This window comes from Camelus dromedarius, chromosome 1, assembly GCF_036321535.1.
Source record: "Camelus dromedarius isolate mCamDro1 chromosome 1, mCamDro1.pat, whole genome shotgun sequence".
NCBI lineage: Eukaryota > Metazoa > Chordata > Mammalia > Artiodactyla > Camelidae > Camelus > Camelus dromedarius.
Genome location: NC_087436.1, coordinates 96,030,672 through 96,056,851, shown reverse-complemented (window position 1 = coordinate 96,056,851; position 26,180 = coordinate 96,030,672). Strand labels below are relative to the sequence as shown.

Sequence of the window (26,180 nt, the reverse complement as noted above, 5' to 3'; positions counted from 1 at the left end):
TTTCTATTTAACGGTTTGCTGATTTTTTAGCATCTTATCAGTTAAGCACAGTTATTTTCTAATCCTCATGGACTGTTCTCTGAATTTATTAGTCATGATTCTCACTTCAGAGTTGAATGCTCTTTTCTCCCGTATTTTGCCTCATCAATTATCTAACATATCAAGGTTCAATTGTTTGTGCAGCTCTTGTTTTTGTAAAAAATAAACTTTCTTGGTATTTGTACACTTCCTTTCCTCTATCTGGTTGAATATAATAGAATGAAATTGGTGTTTATCAAACAGCTAAATTTTTAACTAAGGAGTTGATCCAAAGAGAGGAAGAAATAATTAATATTTATTTGTTACTTTCGATATGTGCTTTACGTATTTTAAATGTAATATATATTTACCACATATTATTACATTATAAAATATCCATTTTGATCCACATAAGAATAACTTCTTAAGGTAGTTATTGCTCCATATCGTATCGACTCTAAAATGCATCTTTGTTCACATATTAATATCTCTGAGTTCAGAATGCATCTTAAAACTCACATGATTCGAAAGCATATTATTACAGCTTAACTGGCTTTTTTTTTCATTCTTAACAGTGCATAAAATAATGATACATCTTATAACTAATGACATCTTTGATTCAATGAAATACAGCATTTACCAATCTGCAGATGAGAAAATTTGGCCTCAAAAATGTCAGGTAATTTACCCAAAGTATGTAGCCAGTAAATTGCATGAACCCAAGTCTGTCATACATTAAAACCCATGCTGTCTTCCAAAAGAATGCACAAGTATATGATAATTAGAACATGCTCATAACTCTTAGTTCCAACAACAGTAATTGCCAATTACCTTGCTAATATCGTTCATGCTTATTATCTAGTCTAATGATATACATTGTCTTTGACAAACATCCATTTTTAAAAAGAAGCTCAACTTAATAATTTATATCAAATGAGGTGCTCATGCAGCATTTAACATTATTTACTCTTTTTTAAAAAATTTATCCACTAATTATTAGTATCTTCTACACACTGGACATTTTTCTAGGAACTATGGGCTATCATAGCCCTGGGCATGACGGAGAAGATTCTTGCTATGCTGGAGCTGATAGTTGAATAGATTAAATAATTCTAGCAACGTTTCTTGAAAATTGGGAAAAGTTAACTTAGAGCTATGAAACACTTGGTCAGTTGTCCAGCAGAGACAACACAGGCAGATTAGTCTATACTCAGAAGACGCTAGTTCATCAACTGACTTGCCCAAACCTGAGCATGAGAAGCCGTAGGACGTTTGTCAGGACCACCCAGGTCAGGTATTGACCAGCAAGAATGATGCCTGAGCTGCTTCATTAGGACTAGACACATACTATGGAATAAAAATTACATGCAGTTTACTAAGCCCTAATTTAAGTATATGTTAACATAATATTTTGGTTTGGGTTTCCAAACCAAACACAGACTCTGAAACAAGTGGTTCAATTGGGAACTCATCCCAAGAAATACTAATAAGAGAATGGGGAAGGAAGACAGGAAGCCAATAAATGGTGTTTCAAAGCATGTTTCTTCTGTGTGTTATTGGAGCTCAGTCTTATGGGGGACTCTGGGAGATAGTTTGGGAATTCGAGATTTGCAGATACTAATATATAAAATAGATAAACAACAAGTTTATACTGTATAGCACAGGAAACTATATTTAATATCTTGTAGTAAGCTATACTGAAAAAGAATATGAAAATGAGTGTATGTATGTATATGTATAACAACTATTATGCTATATACCAGAAATTGACACAACATTGTAAACTGACTATACTTCAATTCAGAAAAAAAAAAGAGCATATCTGAGTCTCCTGCTGAGAGGTGAGGGGACTGGGCTATGCACCCACCATCTCCCACTGGCCGTTGGTTGGAGCCTGCTGGGCAATGTGTGTGGGAGTGGTGACAGGTGATGGGGTGTTGGTGGTGATGGTGGCTAATTCACCTCTGGATTCTCAAGAAAGCCCTTAGGGCTGAGACAAAGAGTTACAAGTTCTGGCAGCTGAAGTCTGGTAAGAGAAGTGCTCCAGAGGGAAACAAGTAGAGCTACACCTACAACCATCATAACAAGCATAGTGTCTAGCTCTGATTTTCATTCCAAGGAATGAAAGGAAACTTTCACCAGACATGGTTGAAGGCTCATCTTCATCCTCCTTTCAACACGTTGGTGCTGCATCATTTACTGGTCCCTTTTTGGGTTCCATTGCTATTCAGGTACCAGTGTGTTTGCCTTAGAGAGGTAACACACTGTATCACCTTGTCATGTCACTGTGTAGAATTTCTCTCCATTCTGCTGTATTTCAGCGTCATCACTGACTAAGTCGAGGTAGGATTGTTTTCCTCCCTTGAACAACTCTCTGAAATGTCTGCACAGTTCTCATTTTGCCCACAGTCATTTTATTGTAGTAGTGGAGTGGCAGCAAGAGCAGTCATTACACCTACCCTGATCTGAGAGAGACAGAGAACAGCTCCTGGATTGGATGAGATTTGGCACTGGTTCCTCCCTTTCTGCAGAAGTGATTGGCTCTTGGACACTTCTGCTTTGGCACTAAAAGACATTTTTCCTCCCCAGCTATAGGACGAAAGGGTTTCTTCTTATTTACCTGTGTCAGGCTATCAGCCATGAGTAATCAGCTGTCTCTAGGCTGATATTTTTAATATCAGTCTTTACATTTAATCCTGTATTTTACAGAGAGTTGGTATAACATAAAATTCCAAGGGCAGCCTCTGGCATCCAACTTCATTGGTTAAATTCTGCATCCCCACCCCTCCTATGCCTCACTTCCTTATCTGCAGAATAGAGAAAATGATAACATCTCACTCTTGGAGCTGTCATGGGAATTGAACGGGTTAACACATACAGCACTTAGAAAACTGTCTGAGGGTGGTGGGAATAGCTCAGTGGTAGAGCACATGCTTAGCATGCATGAGGTCCTGGGCTCAATACCCAGGACCGCTATTTAAAAAAAGACAAGAAAAGAAAAAAACTGTCTGACACATAGTTAGAACTCAGTAAATATTAGCCATTTTTCAACTTGGCCCTGATTAGAGCTTACACTTTCTTTTGATGTCAGAACTTTTTGAGCCTGTCATTTAGTAACTAAAGAGTAAACAAAATAATTCTAGGATGTTGTCACTTGAAGCAGAGTGAGAAGTTAAAAGAAATAACTTATTTGCTCTGTCACATTCCGTAACTAATTCAAAACTGAAATTGTTCCTAATTGGCAAAGGACAATTATCCTGTAACACACCACTCTACTCCTCACCTTTTACCTGAATTAACAGGAAACCTGCAAAATGAACTAGCACAGTTCTGAGCTGCCTCTTCCCTCCTCCAATGAGTCACTTAACTTGAATTACCTAGTAGTTCATTTGAGGAAAGGAGCAACTGCAAAAAGCTGGCAGTCTCCCAAATGCCTGGTAGCACAGCTGAGATAAAAATATAGGTGTTTATGTACGATGACATTATTGGGATCACAAAGTTTTCCTAAGATACACTCTGGCTAGCAAATGGCTCTATTCTCCCCTCTGTCTGCGGGCTTGCCTCTTGGAGAGATGTGTTGCTTTTATAAAGAAGCATTAGAGTCACTGCTCTTAGAGTTGACTTCTGTCCATTAGCTCATTTTATCCTCATGACAATCTGGTGAAGCACATGGAACAGGTAGTTTTTATTCATATCTTACGGACTCGTTCCTCATTAGGCTTAAGATTGTGTAGCTATTCATGTGCAATCCTAAAAATAGGACCCACTTTTCGGGCCATTTGGGACTAGAATCATGCAGTTCTCTTTTCCTTACCCTATTTTTTGCCTGGAGATGAAACTAAATGAAACCAAATAATAACAATAATAATAGCAAAAATACAAAACAAAACAAACTCCAAGTTTGTACCTGACTTCAGTCAGATGTATCTAAGAAGCTTTCTTCTCCTTTATGACACATTACAAGACCATCTAGGAACTTGAGAAAGTTTGCTTTCCATGGGTTGTTTGTTCTGGAGGAGTAGAAGGAAAACACAGATAGGCAAACAGGCTTCCAGAGAGAGACTCACCTCTGAGACGGTCCCAGGGATGCAGGCACGATCAGAATAGGTTTAGCAAATGTTTAACTTCTCTGTGCTTCAGTTGTCTCTTCTATGAAAACTAAGGGCCATGATACCACACATACCTACCTTATAGGATTAAGTACAATAATGTAACTTTAAAGCAGGCAAAGTTTTTTTAATTAGCACACACAAAGAATTACTCATAAAAGAAAAGACGGGTACATCAGACTGCCTTAAAATCAAGAACTTCTATTAACTGTAAGAAACCATTAGCAGGGTGAAAAGGAAAGGACAGCAGATTATATTTTCCAGAATGTCTGTGATAATATTTCCCATGTCGTGTGCTCATTCAGAACTTTGCTGCCATCCTATCTAAAGGTACAGTTTATGTTCCTCCCTTGAATCTGGATGGACCTTTGTGACTATTTTGACTAATGGCAGAAGCAATGCTACGGGACTTCCAAGGCTAGATTGTTAAAAAAAAAATACAGTTTTCATTTCTCTTGGGACATTCATTCTTGGAATCCATCCACCACACTATGAGGAAATATAAACCATATGAAAAAGCCCATCTGGGTGGGAACCAAGGCCTTCATCACTCAACCCAGCTAATAGTCAGCGTCGACTTGCCAGCCTCGTGAGTGAGTCATCCGAGAGCAAATGTTCCTGCCCACTGTAGAGCTGCCCCAGTTGAGGCTTGGTGGGGGAGGCAGAGGGAGTGCCTTTGGGGGAGGAGTTAGGCAGAAGCTGCTTGGGCCTGAAGCTATTATGGAAACAAGAGCCTTGAGTACGCTGCTGGTGAGAGCTTAAAATAAGTGAGGAGAGTGATTTGGAAACTAGGGGTGGGGGTTGGGGGGAAGGAACCCTATGATATAGTGATGGAAAGTTTAACAACACTGTAACCTGTGGCTATGTGGAAAATAGAAAATCTGCATAATGAAGTAGGTGATATAGCCAAGGACATTTCCACACAGAGTGTTGTGCGTACCACCTGGCTTCTTCTCACTGCCTGTAGTAAAATAGGTGAGGAGAGAGAGAAACTAAATAAGGAGAGAAATAAACTGGGCATCATAGAGGGTCTGGGACTGGTTGGGCTCAAAAATGAAGTTATTTCTTATTCCCAGACTCATATGGTAAAAAAGAAAAAAAGCTCAAATTAAGAAATGACTTTAAGCAGAGATCAAATCCAGGGCATGAGGATGAAAACATGGTCTGAAGATGAAACTGAGGGTGTGCCACTAAGTGCCTTTGTTAAGACCTGATAGTATTTCACAGACCCTTGCAAACTGACAAATAGTCCTTAATGAAGAGACTCTTAAGCAATAGGGCTTCTCAGAATACCAGTCCGTTTACAGGGAGTTCAGCTTTACAAGGAGCCTGGTTCTTACAGAAGGGTTACAGAGAGCCAACCAGAGGGAAGGGCTTGTCTCGAAATGACATGGAGGTATGGTTTTGCATAATGTTTGGACTCTTGATTTTAAAATAAATCCATAAAGGTTTTTTTTAAAGGAATTGTAACAGTTTGTACTAAAATGGACCAAGACAGTACACAATGGAAAGAGGTTTGGAGACCTTCAAACATCTATGGACAGGAAGAAGGCTTAGAAAACTACTCAGCTGCAAACACAGGCTACATTTATTGGAGGAAGAAGGATAATCCTGAAGGTGGAACCAAGAGCCCAAAGACTGAAACTAAGAGCCACAGAGACTCATTACCAGGAAGTGGACTCAGCCCTGCATGTACCCAGCCAGAATACAGACCAGTAACTGTTGTATGCCTCCCAACCCTCACCCTCAATTTTAACCAAGAGTGTTTATTGCAACTCGCCTATGACTGTTGCATTATTGTATGTTGGGAATGTGCCGGGCAGACAACTTTAGTTCACAGGTCTTCAGATAAGGATGGGGATGGAGGTGGATGGTATTCAAGGAACTGTACCTGAGAAGCCTTATCCACATCAGGACCAGATTTAGATGATAAGCTCATCTTGGGACCTCAAGCTTCAGATATTGTTATAATGAGATGAGATGCTGGGAGATCTTTGGGAAGGAGGTAAGTATATCTTGCCTGCGAGAGGAATGTGGATTGTGTCCAGATGGCATACTGTAGTAGATTTTATTTTCAAAAAATTGCCACAGAAATATTTTTGGCCTCACATGTTCTTCCAAATAGTTGCCACTCCCCTCAATCAGAAGGTGGAATCTATGTTTTCTCTCCTAAACCTAGATAGGCCTTTGCAACTGCTTTGATTAATATTCAGTGGTGTAAATGATACTATGTGGCTTCTGAGGCTAGACTATAAAAAGTGATTCAACTTCTGGATCGTTCTCTTGGGACATAAGCCTTTTGGAACCCTGAGCCAGCCACCATGTAGGACGTGCTGAAGCCCTACGCTAAAGAGGCCATGAGACAAAATTACATCAAGTTATAGGGAGATACCTGAGGAGCTCCACCTCTTCCAGTCTCCAGCTGTTTAAGCCCAGGCATCAGGTATGTTGAGATTTCAGATAATGCCAGTCCTGGTCACCATCTGAATGCAACCTCACAAGAGACCCAAAGTGAGGACTACCAGCTGAGCCCAGTAAACTCCCACAATCATGGAGAGAACATTAAAATAATTGTTCTTATTTTGAGCCACTAAATTTTGGGGTAATACGTTGTATATTGTTAGATAACCAACACAGCAAGCTAGAATTCAATAAGAAAAACAACACTAAAAAAAATATGGCCCAAAAGACCCTTCACAAAAAACGTTTCCCAAATTGGCCAGTAAGTGTATTAAAAAGTGCTTAACATCATTGTCATTGGGGAAATACAAATTAAAACTACAAGATGCACCAGATGGCTAGAATTAAACACTGATAATATTAAGTGTTGGTGATGATGTGGAGCAAATGTAATTATCTTAGAAACTGCTAGTAAGTGTACAAACTGGTATAACCATTTTTGAAAACTGTTTGGATGTATCTACTAATGTATACTAAATGTATTTCATGATTCAGTAATTCCACTTTGACATATATATCCAAAAGATAGCCATCAAAAAAAAGAACATGATAACATTCACAACTTTATTTATAATAGCCTGAAACTAAAAATAACTCAAATGTCTTATCAAAACAACCATGGATAAATAAATTATGATATAGTTACACAATGGAAAACTACATAGCAATAAAAAATGAATAAACTACTGCTACATGCAACAACATGGATGACTCTCCTACACACAGTGTCTGATTCCATTTGTATAAAGTTCAAGAACAGGCAAAACTAAATTATGATGATAGAGCTCAAAATAATGTTTACCATGGAGGAGGTAAAGGTATTGTCTGGGAATGAAGGAGTCTTACTGGGTGTTGGAAATCTGCTATATCATGATCTGGGTATGGAAGGTAGTTACATAGTGCATAATATACAAAAATTCGTTGAGATTTACATTCTACAATAAAGCTCCATGCACCTTACTACATGTCACACCTCAATGAGATGCTTTAAATGCATATAAAACACATATCACTGTACCTGGCACATAGTAAATGTTCAGTAAATGTTTGACATCATGAACCCAGCTGCTCCTTGCAATAGTCAGTTAATACTGAAGGTTGGTGAAGAACCCATAGTACTTGTGCTCTCCAGTGGGGAGATTCCCTGCATCCCCTGTGAGTCTGAGTTCTCTGAGTGTTAAATGTGACTAGAAGAAGGACACTGAAGAAGCAACCTGACCAATTTGTCTTCTGAGGTTCAGGTTTGATAAAGCTCCCAGGCAAATCTGTCTTATTCCAAGTGAACTATTCACAGTAGAGTTTCCAGGAAGAGTAAACATAAAATAGAATTCTGTTTAACCCCAGGGTTGGGACTAAGGTGATAAAAAGGCTTCAATAAATGTAATATCTGTTAATCTGGTGTCTTCTCCAGGGTTGCCCTTCAGAAAACAAACACTATACAAGATGGTGCATTTTATAGGGAATGTAGCCAATTAACAGCCTAGATAGATAATCAGCAAACAGAAATGACTGGAGAAAGTCTCAAACACAGATGGACTGGTTTGATTAAGAGTTTCTTTATCATAGTTCAGAAGGAAGCTATGATTACCAAAACAGCCATCAACAGAAAGGAACTTATGGCTGCATGGACCAGAGGAAATTTACCAGTTCCTCAAGTGTGGATGACAAGAGGGTAGTTGACGTGTTTGCCAACTACCAATATCTGTAGGAAATGTTTATCATTTAACCTATATGTTTGGTCTTCCCAATGAACCATCCTCACTAAAGCTCTGAGGACCTCAACATGATGGTCAACAACTACCCTTGACTATAGACTAAAGTCTCCCTAGAAAATCCCTGTTCCCTAATTTTTCAAGACAAGAGCAGTCTATCAAATATATATATATTTCAAAGGAACCTGAAAAGATGAACACAAAATATTCATGGAGATAACTTTGATCCCTCCAAATAGTCTTTCTCTGCTCATCCTTGAAATCTCTATTTGCTCGTTTCTTATAGTCAAACTGTGACTGAGTCCTAAACATACCTGGCATCCACCCTCCTCTCTCTGTAGCCACCCCTATAGACTGTGCTTCCTTCCTGTTCACCTGCATTACTCCAATGGCCTTATCTGACTGGTTCCATACTTATATCTTAGTCCTCACCTACCTCTGCCCTACACTACCATCAGCGATTTTCAAAACATAAATCTGATGACTTTACCACTTTCTCCCTCCACCAAAGCACTTAGATGGCTTCCCATTGCTTTGAGGATAAATACCAAATCCTCAACATGACCACAAGGGGTCCTGCATGATTTGGCTCCTGCCCACCTTTCCAACTTCATACTGGACCATGCCCTCCCCAGCTGCCAACCACACTCAGATCACATCTTGCTTTCTCTTGCCACAGGGCCTTTGAATATGCAGTTGCCACTATCTAGGAAGTTCTTTACCTCTCTCTTCACCTAGTCAAATCCCATCCTTTCTTCAGGTTTCATCTCAAATCATCACTTATCAAGGAAGGCTTCCTTAATCTTGTAGCACTTACCACAGTTTAAAAGATTCCACTTACTTGTTTCATTGATTAATAACCAACCAAACAGAGTAAACAGCAAGCTCCTTGAGGACAGAGATGACGTAGTATTTTGCTCATCTTTGTATCACTATTACTGGGCTTAGAGGCTGGCATATGAGGGTGCTCAATGAATATTTGTTGGATGAATAAATGCGTGAGTTACTGAATCACATTTCAAGGTAGCACAGCCAAGAGTGATCTTTAGCCAGATTCTGGGCTTCTCTGATGCTATGTTGGAGGTAAAACTGCCTCCAGGAATTGAGGAGACACATGACTCATGAATCATGATCCATGACTCAAAAAGCCGTGCCTATGCCCATACTCTGAAAAGTGCTGACTGAAACTGATGAAGCTGTTCATCCAGTAAAGGAGCACCCCATGAGAAAGGAGACTGTAATAGGCCCATAGGAAAAATAACCTCTAATGACACACGTGCTGCTCGTCCTCGTGGTAAGAGGGAGGCTTGCCCTGAGTGGAGATATGATCAGTTGCCATTTTCCCAGCCTGACATCTGACTTTGTTTATTGTAACAAAATCAGCATGTTCAATATACATACCCAATGAGCAAGTCCTGGTGTCTAAAATAGAGGAGAGTGGACAAAGGGAAAATGAAAGCCCAGGATCCATTTCAGAGGTGATGTCAGCTAGAAAGTGAATGGACAAAGAGCTAGAGGTAGAGTTGGAGCTAACCCTATAAAGGAAGAGTGTTTCCCACAGCTCTAGCATAGTGAGGTCCAAAGAAAGTAGGGAGGTTCTGGTTGTAAGGGTTAAAATTACTTGAATAGGTTAAGATTAGAGTGCATCAGATACTCAACTATCAAAAGGTTAACCTTTGTTGCAAGTTTCTGCTTAATCCTGAGAAAGGAGCTGCCTTGAAATGCATCTGAAACCATGGTAAAACGATTACTTGAATGACCTCTTACAGGGATGGGCTCTCTAGCTACCAAGACAAATTGTCCTTGTGATTTCTCCCTGTCAACACTGAAAAGTTAGAAGCCATTTTATTTCACTGGAAAATGAGCTTAACGTGTTGGAGAAAGCCTCATATGAAACGTTCTAGTCCAGACCAGAGATGCTTAGTGTAGGTCAAATGCACATCAAAGCTCTTTTAAGTCACAGGCTTTCAGCTACAATCTAAGAAATTACAGTCATAAGAGACCCTCGGTGCATGAAACGTGGACTCAAATAATGGGTGGTTCCAATATGGTACTGAGTGTATGCAATCACATATCCAATATTGAAATCCAAAACACGACATCTGGGTCAGTGAAAGGAATAAAAAGGAAACATGCAAAACGTGTTTGCCTCACCTTTGAGACAGAGCATAATTAGGATCATTATTCAGCACCATGATGCTTCTGTTCGGCCTGATTAGGAGTTGTGGTGTCACTGTCTGTGGATTTGTGAAAGTCACGCCAAGGTAGATAGGCTCAGTGTGGCACAAAACCTGACAGCTGCCAAAGCTCTTTTCTACCATTCTTCATTCTAGGAAGGCAGAGTCTTTAAAAATTCAGTGTTCACCTTCCGCCGTGGCAGCCATTGGGAAGCAGCAGCCGTGGCTCTGCGCTACCCCATGGCCGTGGGCCTCAGCAAAGGCCACAAGGTGACGAAGAACGTGAGCAAGCCGAGGCACAGCCGCCGCCGCAGGCACCTCACCAAGCACACCAAGTTCGTGCGGGACATGGCCCGGGACGTGTGTGGCGTCGCCTTTATGAGCGGCGGGCCGTGCAGCTGCTCAAGGTCTGCAAGGACAAGCGGGCCCTCAAGTTCATCAAGAAATGGGTGGGGACACACATCCGCGCCAGACGAAGAGAGAAGAGCTGAGCAACGTCCTGGCCGCCGTAAGGAAAGCGGCGCCAAGAGGGACTGAGCCCCTCCCACCCGTCTGCGCGTAATAAAACCTTTTCAGAAAAATAAAATAAAATAAAAATTCAGTGTTCAAAATGGTACCAAGAGGATCTTTGGTGCCTCTGGTAGTGTGGAAGTTCCCGGGTTCCAGTGTCTGTAACTATATTATAAAATTTGTAGAACGGGGTCACCTCTGTACCGTAGAAAAATCCCACCCCTTTCTAGTACCAATTCTTGGGAACAAGGTCCCAAGAATAGAGTAGAATCAACAATGAAGGGGAAATGCTGAGCTACTGGATGTACTCTACTTGAACCAGAAAAATACACATGATTCAAAATTGCAATTGGCAAGTCTCCACAATGCCTGGTGGTGGGAACTTTTCAGTGTTATTAGTAAGAATATTTTTATGTGCTTAAAAAAATGCAGTATTTGAGAATAGGCATAAATTCAACCTCATACCCAAATCTATATACACTATGATCATACCATGCATTTCATTTTCTAGAAATGCAGTGACTCACTCCAAGGTTTACAAAATAAGAAAAATAACTTTAAACAATTTTTAATATTATTGGAGATCTGTTCAGAATCAGATGGATCTATGTTTGAATTTATCTTCTTAAACACTATATAGAAATTATTTTCACTTACACTCTAGTTTTACATGATAAATTCTAGTATAAGCTGTTTAACTCGGTTAAAAAAAGGCTTCCAAAGGGACTCAGAGAATAACAACAAATATAATTAGCATCAAGTAAAAAATACTGTAGTCAAGGATTCAAGTGAATTATTTTTAGTTCCTTACTAGTTTCATTTACTAAACGGAAATCAAGCTTGTATCGATTTTTTAAATGCTAGGATCATAAAGAAACTTTAAAAATTTTAGCACAAGATGTCTTTGCTAGAGATACTGATTTATTAATATATTTCAACCTAGATACAATAGGAATCTTTAACTGCACTGTCCTGAGCACAAATCCATAAATCAACTGGTGGATTTTCCAACAAGTAAATGTAAGCATACTTTAGGAGCCAGGAAAGTATTTTTGAGCAGTTCATTCCACTTGCATTGGAGTTTCAACCACTTCCCTGTGAAATGTCACACATTATACAGCAAATATGCCAGTGTTTGTTGACAGGCTGTCTCTGAGTAATCACTTTACACTCAAGTGGACATTCTGGACACCATGTCTAGACGTCTGCTTATTCAGCTAGAACTTGGGGCTTCTTGGGACTCATCCCAGCCTTGTACTCTCTGCTTAGCCCTTGGTGAATCACTGCCAATCCCCAGAGTCACATTTTTCAGTCTATCAAATTGGATGAAACTCTGCCAGCCTTTTCATCTTCTGTTCTGTACAACTCTCAGTGCTAGGCAAAAATATCATCTCTAAGGATTCTCATGAGGTCTGAATAGATGATGCTGAGAAGAAGCATGCTGTGTCAATAGATGTAAGGCACTTATGATGACATAATTGAACATCCTTATAAAAGTATTGCAAACAAGACAGAATATATTAACTGCTGAGGTAAAGTTCAAATGTTCAGCAGAGAATCACTTTCCTGGCTGCAAAAGTAATACATGTTGGGTTTGGAAAACTGAAGAGGTCAGGTGGGGGGAAGGGGCAAAATAGGAGAAGGGAATTAAGAGGTACAAAGTCCTAGGTATAAAACAAGTAAGTTACAAAGGTGTAATGTACAGCACAGGGAACATAGTCAATATTTTATAATAATTTTGTATGGAGTATAATCTATAAAAGTATCAAATGACTATGTTGTACACCTGAAATTAATATAATATTATAAGTAAACTATACTTCAATTTAAAAAGAACTGTCAAGGTCATTAAAAAAACAAGGAAAGTCTGAGAAATTGTCACAGCCAAGAGGAGCCAAAGGAGACACAACAACTGAATGCAATGTGGGATCCTAGATGAAATTCTGGAACAAAAAGACAAGATATTAGGTTAAAAAAAACAAGGAAATCTAAATAGATTATGGATTGTAATTAATAATAATGCATCAATATTGGCTCATTAACTGTGACAAATGTACTATACTTACATAAGGTGTTACTAATAAAGGGAACTGGGTTTAGGGGAGGGTATATGCAAACTCTCTGTACTGTTCTCCCAACTTTTCTGTTGTAATCTAAATCTGACCTAAAAAGAAAACCCTAACTAAAAAATCAATTTTATACCCTTTGTGAGGAGTCTGAGGAGAAGATACATCACACCTCATCCAGCTAAGCTTAATCACACTCCTCCATTAACCTTATCTGTTCTCTTTCCAAACTCTTCTTCCTCCCACCCAGGTGTCTGTTTTCTATATTCACCTCCCGTCAATTTTCTATTCCCATCCAATATAAGCAGCTCCGAGAAATCCCGAAGCAATTCAGTTTTTGTCCTCAGCCCGCAGAGTCCACTCAGTAGAATAAATTCCCAAATTCAGCTGAACAGCAATCAAACCTTGTCCATCGAGCATGGTCCTTGGATGAGCATGATCCTTGGATGGATTCACTCTTCTACCATATTCAATTTAGGGAGATGTTCTAAAATGGTTTCATTCTGACTCAGTGTGTGGTTTCCAGAGAAATACCAAAACAACTCCTAAAGTAAAAAATTTATGTGGAAGAAGCTCTTAAATCTAACCTCAAACAGAGAGACAGCATCCAAAAGCCTATAGGATTGGAGGAGATTGTATAAAGCTCAATTATGATCACCATAAAAATTACAGAGTAAAGAAAGGGACTTAAAGTGCAGGTGCTTAACAAACTGAGAGGCAAAATTGAAGCCTGCCAAGAGAATACAAAAAAAACAAAGCTCAGGGAAAAGTTTCCCTTTGAATTCTAGGCTCCCCACTGCCCAATTATCTCCTGATGTTAGACGCTGCTCACACAGAGGCTCAGCGCTCCTCAGATGTGGCAATGGTTTGCGCAGCCTCGCCCATTCAGTCCCCTAATACTTCTGGGTTAAACAACAAACAGTCATCTGAAAGAGCCAGGAGTGCCCAGGGTGACTAAGAGGCAGCAGTGTCAAATGCCCATGACCTTGGCCACATTCTCATTATCCTCTGCCCACACCGAGTTCAGTAGGCAGAGAGGGAAACACCGTAACTCTTTGAAGCTATGGAACCTTTTAATAAACCACAGCAGGAAGACTCTTTAATGGTTAACTAGCTAGCGGCATAAGCCTGCGATGCCCGCCAGAAAGAAGCAAAATAATAGAATAGCATTCTTCTTAAAAGAACCGTTATATTTATTTTTTAAATTTTAAAATTAATTTATTTTTATTGAAGTATTGTTGATTTATAATGTAGTGTTAGTATCAGGTGTACAGAAAAAAACCATTATATTTAAATGTTGGTGAGGGTGCATATGCAAAATGACAGCACTCCACTTTGAAAGTCTTCTGTGTCCAAGATACATTTGTTTTAAGAAACAAATACACGATTTTACCTAGTGCTGCCCTTCTAGTAAAGGCTAAGCAATCTGTACCCTACTCCTCATTCTTTGCACTTGTATGCAAATCTCTACAGCTTACCTATGTTTCCTGCCCTCCCATCATTGTATCCTCAGAAGAAAACAGGACTGAAGGCGGAGGAGTCAGAGCCAAGAGGCTTGCGAGTCAGGAAGTCAGAGAGCCAGCTAGGGCAGAAGTGGAGCTCACCAACGGCCGTCATGGCCAGAACAAGGAGCTGCCCTAGTGAAGAAGCTATATGATGGGAGGCAGGGAGAGGGGTGGAACAAACCTCGCCAAGAATCACTAAGAGCCAAGGAGAATTAGGGGCCCAGACCTAAAACCTCCACATCTCCAATTCATACCTTGCCCACCTCAGGAAATTCTGATAATGTATTTTATCACTGCTCCTACTCCTGCACACCTAGTGTAGTAACTAACAGACTTTGGGAGGTTTTACAGTACTCGTGCATTCCTTTCTTAAAAGATTCATCAGAGGTTTCTTGATAGGAAGAGTATCAGGAACGTGGGGCCATGATTTAAAACTGCCACAGTAGCTTTTGATACTGAGTTAGTTCTGAGTCATCACTGAGAAATTTGACTGCCCTGAGGTTGCCAGGCTCTAAGGAAGCCAAGCCACGTGGAAAGGGCGTGTGTGTAAGCGCTGCTGTGAACAATCTTAGCTGGGCACATTCTTTAGCCATCTCAGCTCAGGCACTAGGTGCTTGAGTAGAGAAACCACTGTGAGAGTGGATCCCCCAGCCCCAGCTATTCCAACCCCCACCCATTCGATTTACCCTCAGCCATTTGAGTCACTCCAACTCAGATCCCAGACATCACGGAGAAGAGAAGAGTTGTTTCTGCCATGCCCTTTCTGAATTCCTGGTCCAAGGAATCCATGGGCATAACAAAGATGGTTGTTGTTTTAACACCCATAGCTTGGTGTGGTTTGTTACTTGGCAACAGATAACTGGAGACACCACTCTACATCAAGCACTTATTCTGTACCGACATCCTACACGTGTCCTCTAGGCCTTAGAGTGCTATCAGGTGAACAGTATTAAATAGATGAGCAAACTGAGGCTTAGAGAGGCAAAGAACTTATTACGGATCACATCTCTGGAAGTGATGATGGTGGGGTTAAAGTCCGTGCTCATTCAGGTCTGAAGCCGAGGCTCTTACCAGCTGCAGGGACCATGGGAAACCCTCTGATTGGAAGGGAGAGAGAGGTAGAGAAAGGCCCTGATTTCTTCCCAAATATGTGTCGATCCCTCCACCTTAATAAATATTAATGGTAAGTGCTCCATTCTCTTGAACATTTCTCTTAATTCTGTATCTTCCCAAGGATGAGAGATGCTTATCCACTGAGAAATATCTCCATGTTCTTCATAATTTGGAGGGGGAAGAGTGACTACCATTTCATATAGTTTTTGAAGTTACTTTCTTTGCTTGCTTGAGATCATCAAATGATCTGACTGGGCTGCTAACTAGGTTTTTGTTGGTGACCCAGATGGGAAATTCGCTCTCCTTTTCTCTCTCTCAATTTCTCTCTCTCAATTTCTCTCTCTCTGGTTTTGTTTGTTTTTACATTCTTAATCTATTTGGAGTTTCTGGGCCATGACTCCTCAGCTTCAAGGAAGGAAGGTGTTACATGGTTCACTTGGCTGGATTCAGTTTATACATCAACTTATCCTTCTGTTCACTCCCAAAGTCTTGCAGTCCCCACTCATACTAACCACTGCAATCGCGGCCCAGAAAGTGATCAAGGAAATATCAATGTTTAAAGTTTTCAATGGGGAAAAATGAGCTGCTTCCTTCCTGTTAATTTAGCTAACGTGGGTTAGCAGGTGACTATTACTTACTAAGGATATGTCGAAACTGCTTCTATAACTTGTCTTACTAAACTCATAGCAGAGAAGCCAGTGTCACAGAAGTAATTTGACAGAAATGGAATAGAGATGTCAGAGCAATTTTAGCAAGCTTAGGATATTCATTAATTCTTATCCAAAATAATTCATCTCAGTGCTTCATTAACAGCCAATGTTAACAAGTTATCCTGTAAAAAATTAGCTAAATTTATAATATCTTTGGAGGAAATAGATTCTAGATCCAAGAATTTCAAAATGTTCTATCAAATTCATAAGCTGTCCAGGGATATGTTTTCACAGGTGTGAAATATCTAGCTTATCCCCTACTTCATTGGTAATGAGTGTTGAGAGAAATGTCGTAACAATTTATAAAAATTCTGTTATTTGAACTATCTATTCTTGCCTTTTCATTCATTTCTGTCATAAAAGAATGTTAATGGAGTATTAATATTATTAAAAATATGAAGATATCAGACAATAAAAAGGTATAAACGGTCTTTTTTGTATCTTTAAAAAGTTGGGAAACTGATTTCTCATCTTGCAGAAACACTAAAAGTTTACTCTAAGTTTAAACATTCGCAACAGAATTTTCCCCTCAGAAACCATCGTATCTCATGCCTTAACAGTTGTTTGTGATCAGCTTCCATGTTACAAAATAATAAAGAGGAGGACCTTGAAATTAACACAGTAACCTCTACATAAGTCACAACTGTTCTTACACCACTTAGGACGCTGTTCAGTTCAGCTGACATGTTTTTTACATACGCGACTTCCTTGATGAAGCAAAGGTGCAGGTCCTCAATCACGGTGACCTCTCCAAAACGGCGCTCTGTCCCTGCCGCCGTTCCATCCGAACACACTCTCCCTAAAACTTAAACTTCAAACCACGTTTGCTAACATCGATCACATGCCTGGATCTCATGGAGGTACCAAGAATTGCTCTGAAGGTTTCTTTCTAATTGCTCACTTCCAGTTTCTGTCCTTACCTCACAGCAGACAGGGAGGGACTGGTTCACAGGTCAGCGCTGTTGCTGACAGGGTTGCGAGCAGCCCTCCTTGAAGCAGTCAGTCGCGCTCGGACTGTCTTCCCCAGTGAGGTCTGGGGATCAGTAAAGCAAAGTGTGTGTTAACAAACTAATTGTTTTTTCATTTCTTTTTTTTCTTTTACTTTTTTTTTTACTGAAGTGTAGTTGAAACTAACAATGTTACTTTCAGGTGTACAGAAAAGAGATTCAGTTGTACATATACATACAATTTTTTTTCAAATTCTTTTCCATTATAGCACATTACAAGAAATTGAATATAGCTCCCTGTGCTATACAGTAAGCCCTTGTTGTTTATCTATTTTATATTTAGTAGTATACATCTGTTAATCCCAAACTCTTAATTTATCCCTCTCCCCGCCTTTCCTCTTTGGTAACCATAGTTTGATTTCTCTGTTAGTGAGTCTATTTCTGGTTTTAACAAACTAATTTTAACTATTGCTGCCACTCCCCACAGTTAATTAAACCTGATCTAGCCATATGGAACAGCATTTAGTGTAGAGTGACACATGAAAATATACTGAAGATATGCTGGATTCTGAAAAAGTTCCATCTTCCTGTAACTATTGATAGGATCTTAGCTTGTTAGACAAATAATCCAGTTATTATATAATAAAAATAATACTATGTTATAAAACATAATGCAACAGGAAAGAATTGTCATTAAAATGATGATAAAACTTTCTTATCAAATGATGATGGGTGTCATATTCTCCAGTTAACTTATTTTTGAAACAAAAATTAGTCTCTCAAATATTAGTGGTTATGTATTTAAATTGAAGGTGTTTTGAAGTAGGTCCTCTGAACTTGAGTCCAAAATATGGTTGTTAAAGTCTCCTCCCCTGCACCCCTTGTTTACTGGGTTTTAGCCACATCGGTCCCCTTTCTCCCCCTTGGGGTCTCCAGGCTCCATGCACTTGCTCTTTCCTCTATCTGCATTTCTTCTGCCACCAATTCTCCAAGATGTTGCTTCCTTCTCATCCTCAGACTCCACTGAAAAGTCCTTCTCTGGGAGTACATTGCTCAATGCCCAGTCCACAGGATGACTCTGTCCCTCTCATGTCTCTCTCAAGCCTCTGCAAAGCATTTCTCGCTAATTATGTTTTCAGTGCCTGTCTACAGCCTCTAGAAGGGGGCCCCGATTAGAGAACGACGTGGTCTTTCTCGTCCACTGCTACATCACCACAGGTCACACAGGGCCTGGCCCATGGTAGGTGCTTAATAGTTATTTGTTAAATGAATGAAAGATGAATGAAGACCATGACATGAGTCTGGAGTTTATTTCTAAGGACAGTTGGGCTCTGTACTCAGTACAGGAGGTACGGAGATGTGTGGCATGGTCCCTGCTCACTGTTTGTGTCTACTCGAAAAATGACACATGCACAAATCACTGCAAGTCACATCAGAGTAAGTTGGGTGCCACAGGAAAGCCACAAGTTAGTCTCATGGTTCAGAGGGGAAAGAAATCACTTTTGGCTTAATAAAGAGGGTGATATTTGGGTTGAGCCTTGATAGATGAGCACAGTTTGGATGAGGGGAGATTTTTACAGGCAAGGCAAGAATGCCAGTGCATCCCTAAACCTTAGGCTGCAAACCTGGGTTCTTATATGGAGCCAAGTGCAGGGACTTGCTAATATAGGAGCTTAGGTGTCTGTAAGAATAAAGCCTCACTCTGAACCCTGAAGTTCAATTTGTCTGAGACTGCCTTAGCATTATGTGTATATTCACTAAAAATATGTTAAGGTAAATAATGAGAAGACAGTTGCTCAGCTATTTCTGAGCAGTCTTGTAAGTTTCAGTTATGCAAGATGAAGAAATTCTAGAGATCTGCTGTACGACATGGTACCTCTAGTTAATAATACGGCCTTGTGCACCATGAAATTTGTTAAGAGAATAGATCTCATGTTAGGTCTTACTACACACAAACACACACATACACATACACGCACTCAAACCCACAAAAGAAAACCCAAGGAATTTTTTGGAAGTAAGATATGTTTAGTTCCTTGATTTGGTAATGGTATCATGGGTGTTTGCATATGTCCAAACTCATCAAAATGTTTACATTAAATATGCAAAATTATTTGTGTATCAATTATACCTTAATAAAAATTTTTTAAAGATTAATTAACTAATTATTAAATAAAGTATTTGAACTTGATATAAAGAAGAAATGAGAAGATTCTCAAGAAAATTGATCGGTTTCGAGAGCGATGATTTCATAAGCTACATTAATCAGCATGAACTGGAGGCAATAGCTGAGATATTCATAGTTTGGATGTTTTATTAAAAATTCAGTAGGAGTAATTTCCTTCAGGTTGAATTAGAAATTTTAATTATTCATATCACCTGCTAATAGGAAATGTTAAGTTAAAGTTTTAGGTGTAGGAACGCAATTTAAATAACTCAAACCACATTCATTAATCCTTAGTGTACATTTGATGGATATTTTTTTCAAAATAATATATGTGTAAATCTGGCCCTAAAGTTTAAAAGTATTTCACATACATCGTTTGTTGAGCAAAATAGTTCTATGAGGGAGGTAGCTAAATCAGAAATTACCTCTGTTTAGAGAAACAAAACCAAAAGCCTTTAGCAGCCAAGTTACTGTGAGTCATAAGGCTGTTTAATCTCAAATCTGGAACCTGAATCCTGTTCAGAAGGGTTGTCAGTCTCTCTTTTACAGATGTGGCACTGTGAGGGAAATGTGTAAATGTGTAAAACTCAACTGAATCCTTAGAAATATGCCAACTCTTGAAAGAAATCTAGGGTTGGAGTCACCAGTGGAAAGGACAGAAAACGTGGGAAGGAGGGGGAGAACGCACCTGGCGCACCATTGTTGTACCTTTCCCCATCTCATCGCTACTTGTTTCCCGCTTCCTCACAGCCTGTGAGCAGCACTTTAACAAACTATCGCAGGCCTGTTTTGGGGATCTGAAATTAATTATTGATTTTCCTTTCTAACTTCCCTGTTAAATCATAAGCTGGCATTCTCACAGTCTGGTTCATGGGCCACCTGCATCAGAATCTCCTGGGGCTCCTGGGGAGTTTGTTACATCTATAGAGTCCGTTGCCCAAACCCAGATCTATCACACCGGATGTCCCTGGTGGGGCTCAGGAGTCTGCATGTTTAACATGCCTTCCACCTGATTCTTCAGGCCACTCAAGTTGAGGAGCACTCTTGCAGTCTCCTCTGTGTGCCACTCGTTTGTTTGCCTTTAAAAACCATTTATCTTTCTTTTCACAACATCTGTATTTCCCAGTGCTTTGCCCTTAGTAGGCTGAGAATGGGCATGTGAATGAATAAGTCTTACATTTGCACTTGTGAATTTTCATTTGTAAATTTCAGTCATTTACACCATCTTGGTCAATTCTTGTATCACTTCTTTGAGGTAGGTGGGAGGGCAGGAATTACTGTCCTTGTTTCACAGAGACCAAAATAGATCCAAGATGATGGATAGTCTTTTTTTTTTTTTTTTTTTCTTTAGTATTTTAGAGCTTGTAAAGAGCTGGCATTTAAATCAAGATCTTCTCACTCAGAGGTTGAGATACTTTGATTCACATCTGGTGATCCTGGGCAATTTATACTGTGCATTCGTCTGAAGATCTAAAATGTTTTATTCTGAGTGTCTTATTCATCTTCATAATATAAATATGCATTTTTATATACATTCTTAATGAGCCACCAAGACAACATCAAACAATTCATTTTCTTTGCAACCAATCACCAGTGTCACACTGAGTGAAAACCCTGTCACTGATATGAAATATGACCTAGAAGCTCAGCATTTCAGTACGAGTCAACACAAATTCTGCTAAGTGCTAGGTGTTGTGTTAAATACTGGGGACACAACAACAAAATGAACAAGAGCAACTCCTGCTTTTAAATGGATGGAAATTTCTGGGTGTGTCTAAGAACAGAGCCCTAATAAGTCAGAATGTCAAGGTCCGAGTAACATGCCAGAGTCGTCAAAATGGGAGATTTTAGAGATTTACTTTTGGAGGGTTTTGCAGGGTTGGCAGTGCTTGTATCTGGATGTTACCTGGGTGAAGGACTACAATATACTCATAATTTCCAACCATGGCTTTACAATAGAGATAATTATTAATGTGCTTCAAATGTTTAAGCCTTGAAAATATACATCTAACTTTAGAGGCAGATGTTGTTTAGAATTGGGTTTTTAAAACTTAATTTATAGAAACATTTTGATAGATGATTTCCCTGTTGCCAAAGAAACCACACAGGAAGTCACAGACAGATGGCAGTAACAGGAGCTCTAGGGAGCACGTAATGATATTCATGTGGCATATGGTGTGGGGCTCGTAAAAGTGGTTCTAACGTCCAGAAATGAATTAACCAGCAGTCACAGAGGAATTAAATCTTCTTTCGTGACCTTTATTGCAGCACAGGACTCCATTTCAAATCAGCACACAATGCAGCATGAGTAAGAGTGATCAGGAGTTAGGAAGGAAAAATGCAAAGTTAAACCAAAATGAAATGCAAATCAAGCCATCTGCAACAGAACCATAAAGCTTCAGTGGGCCAGCAGAGCTAGTGCCTAGCGCCAACTAAGTATTCATTTGAGGTGTCGAGATTTTATAGGAACAGAGTTGGAATTTGAACATGGGAGCAATATTTCAAGTTAGGGGTGAGCACACTACTGCCTATTTTGGTACTACCACCTGCAAGCTAAGAAGAGATTTTACATTTTTAAAGAGCTGGAGAAAAATCAAAAGAACAATAATATTTCATGACACATAAAAATTATATGACGTCCAAAGTTTTACTGGTGCCTCCAAGAGACTTGCAAACTTTCCAATCATTTTCCTGGACCACAGCCATACTCCTTTTCTAGGTATTGGCCATGGCTGCTTTGTGCTTCAGTAGCAGGGTTGAGTAGTGGTGACAGAGACAGTCTGGCCTGCAAAGCCTACAATATTTACTAGCTGCCCTTTACAGAAAAACGTATGCACCTCTCTTCCAGCTTGACATCAACAATGTAAAAGTGAGAAACGGAGGCCTGCTACGTGGAAGTTTTGCCACAGGAATAACTTCTTCGGCACTAAGGATTGTGTACTCAGACCAGGGATTTGTTGTCTTCACCTGAGTAGGATTCCAGAGCCCATGTGGTTGCTTAACTCTTGTGTAACTGTCCTCTCTGGTAGGTTGTAAGCTCAGTCCAGGCGGGGCGGGGTCTGCCGTGTTCACCCTGGTATCCTGGTGCTCACATAGGATTGTTGAGTGAAATGATCACCTTCAGAATCCTCTTTACTACCTCCAGTGTGATTTTCCTAACATTAAAAATGGTTTTATCCATGTCTTGGCTATTATAAATAGTGCTGCTATGAACATTGGGGTGCATGTGTATTTTTGAATTAAGGTTCCCTCTGGTTATATGCCCAGGAGTGGGATTGTTGGATCATATAATAAGTCTAGTTTTAGTCTTTTGAGGAATCTCCATACTGTTTTCCATAATGGCTGCACCAAACTACGTTTCCACCAACAGTGTAGGAGGGTTCCCTTTTCTCCACACTCTCTCCAGCATTTATCATTTGTGGACTTTTTAGTGATGGTCATTCTGACTGGTGTGAGGTGATACCTCATTGTAGTTTTGATTTGCCTAAATGTCCATCAACAGATGACTGGATAAAGAAGTTGTGGCATATTTATACAATGGAATACTACTCAGCCATAACAAATAAAATAATGCCATTTGTAGCAACATGAATGGAACTGGAGATTGTCATTCTAAGTGAAGTAAGCCAGAAAGAGAAAGAAAAATAGCATGTGATATCACTCATATATGGAATCTTAAAAAAAAAAAAAAAGACAAATGAACTTATTTACAACCTATTTACTTATTACAAATGAACAGAAACACTCACAGACATAGAAAAATAACTTATGGTTAGCAGAGGGGGAAGTGGGTAGGAAGGGATAAACTGGGAGTTTGAGATTTGCAGATACTAACTAATATATATAAAATAGATAAACAAGTTCATACTACATAGCACATGGAACTATATTCAATATCTTGTAGTAACATGGTAAAAAACAATATGAAAATGTTTAAATTTTCCTCTTACTCAATCCCCCAACCATCCAATTTGTCCTCCCAAATAAATACTGCTATTAGTTTCTTGGGTCTCCTTCCAGAAGAATTCTATGCAGAAATAAACACACGTATAGTTTTTATTTTTACCAATGTTAGCATATTGTACATGCTGTTCTGTACCTTGTTTTTTTTTATTTAGAGCACATTTTGAAGCTTGTTTTATTCTAAAATATAGGATGTCTATCAAGTCTAGAAACACAAGAATTATGTGTTTAAAATGATAGCTTATTGATATATAATACATGATAAAATAACATGTCTGTTTCCAGATTTTATACCAGGAAGTATATATACTGGGATAAAAGTCTTCAATGCCTTTCAGGGTTTTTTTTGTTTTTATTTTTGGTAGGGGAGGTAATTAGGTTTATTTCATTTTTAGAGGAGGTACTGGGGATTGAACCCAGGACCTTCTGTCTGCTAAGCATGTGCTCTACCACTTAAGCTATACCCTCCCCCCTATATACCTTTTAAAATTCTTCAATAAGCTCCTCCTTTCTCTGTTGGTTGGTGAGCCTCCTGGACCTTGTTGCCTCCCCACTTTGGAACCTGGATAAAACACCACCTTGCAAGGCATAGGTCCCTGCTTCCTGTGTACTGCTGAGGCCATATGACATCACAATGCTACATAATTATTATTTTTACTCTTAAAAAAAAGCTAAACACCTTTAGGCACTTTCCCTCAGGGACTCATTTTCTGCCACTCTGATCTTTAAATTTTCACGAGCCCTCAGTATTGAACTTCTTGTAATTCCCAAAGCTCTCTTAAACCTGCTTGCCTGTTTACACACTGTTCTCTCTCCCTGGAATGCCCTCCCACAGACCATCTGCCTGGATAACGCCTATTTGCCCTGTAGCTAGTGCTTGTGTCAAAATTGTATCCTTCATGAATCTTGCTCTAATCCCTTTCTAGCTCAGAATTTCTTTTTCCATGATCTACCTTTTTGCTGAATATGTGACCATTAGAGCAGCTATCATGTTAAATATCAATCATCTGTTGGCATTTCTTTCTCCCCTGCTCTGTAGAAAGAAAGGGGACAAGAATCATTACTTACTTTTGTAATCTAAGACTATGAATAGTCAACACAGAGGGAACTCTAATTCAAAAAGATATATGCACCCCAGTGTTCACAGCAGCACTGTAGACAATAGCCAAGGCATGGAAACACCCTAAATGTCCACCGACAGAAGACTGGATAAAGATGCTGTGGTATATTTATATGATGGAATACTACTCTGCCATACAAAGAATAAAATAATGCTATTTGCAGCAACATGGATGGACCTGGAGATTGTCATTCTAAGCGAAGTAAGCCAGAAAGAGAAAGGAAAATACTATCTGATATCACTCATATGTGGAATCCAAAAAAAGAAAGAAGAAGACACTAATGAATTCATCTACAAAACAGAAACAGACTCTCAGACATAGTGATAATTTTATGGTTACCTGGGGAAAAGGGAGTGGGAAGTGATAAATTTGGGAGTTCAAAATTTGCAAATATTAACTATTATATATAAAAATAGATTAAAAAAATTTCTGTATAACACAGGGCACTATATTCAGTATCTTGTAATAACCTTTATGAAGATGAATATATGTGTGTATATGCATGACTGGGACATTATGCTGTACACCAGAGATTAACACATTCTAACTGACTATACTTCAATGAAAAAAATATATATATATAAAGAAGAAAAAAGGAATACAGGTAAAATGCATTTCTGATGTGGTGCCAGCAGCCTCAGCCAGAGCTGCTGTAATAGGCATAGCTAGAGCTCCTTTCATTGCAAAACTGGGAAGTCTGTGGTTTCCTAAGTCTTGTTTCTTCTCTGCTTCCTCCTTTCAGTCTTTTCATGGCTTGCTTGTTGCAGACTGTTTGTTGGCTGCCCAATAAGCAGTCACCCCACTTCTTTGTGGCTAGCAGAACATCAACCAGTGGAAATCTATTCATCTCAGGGAGGGAGGCATCTATTCCAGGCACAGTTGATTAAACGTGTTTGAGCTAAACCATTATGCTGTTCTGTTTCTTTCTGAGAGAGTTGGATTAGAGGTGGACCTGTGAGCATTTCTAGACAAAGAGATGTAGGGGAAGTTGGTTGAGAGAGTCTGTATCTCAGATAAATGGCAGAACCTCAGGGGAATAAAGTGTTTATACACCACCCCCACCTTCATTCTACCTTGGGAAACTGATGTGAATTCAAAATACCTGAAGCTGCAGCAGCCATCTTGTGACCAGGAGGTAACGAAAACAAGAATGAGAAGCCAAGAACTGAGAATGTCCTTCTTTGGGCAGAACAGGGGTCCCTGATGACATCACGGAACCTCAGAACACACTGTTAAATAAAATTAAGTGTTCTTTGCGTTTAGCTACCATTAACTGGTTTCGCTGCTAATTTTAGACAAAAACATTTCCAACTGATATATTTGCCTTCCTGAGTCTACATTCTTTCAAGCAAAACACAGCTGCCTCTTCAGAAAATAGTCTCTGGAGCAATGTCCAAAACTTAGCTGGACATTGGTAATTACCTGGCATCTTTAAAATATTCTGGTGCCTGTTTCCCATACCCAGACATTCCCATTTAATTGGTAGAGAGTGTAACCTGGTCATTAGAAGTGATAAAAATCTCCCCAAGTGATCTAACGTGTTGCCAAAGTTTGGCAACCACCATTCTGGAGGAAGGTGTATGGTTTCTTGATGTTACACGA

At 39.4% G+C, this 26,180-nt stretch overlaps 1 pseudogene; it reads left to right on the top strand.

Annotated features, from left to right (window-relative positions):
* The first annotated feature begins 2,162 nt into the window (after positions 1–2,162).
* On the top strand, positions 2,163–11,038 carry LOC105091033 (large ribosomal subunit protein eL36-like; annotated as a pseudogene).
* Positions 11,039–26,180: the final 15,142 nt, after the last annotated feature.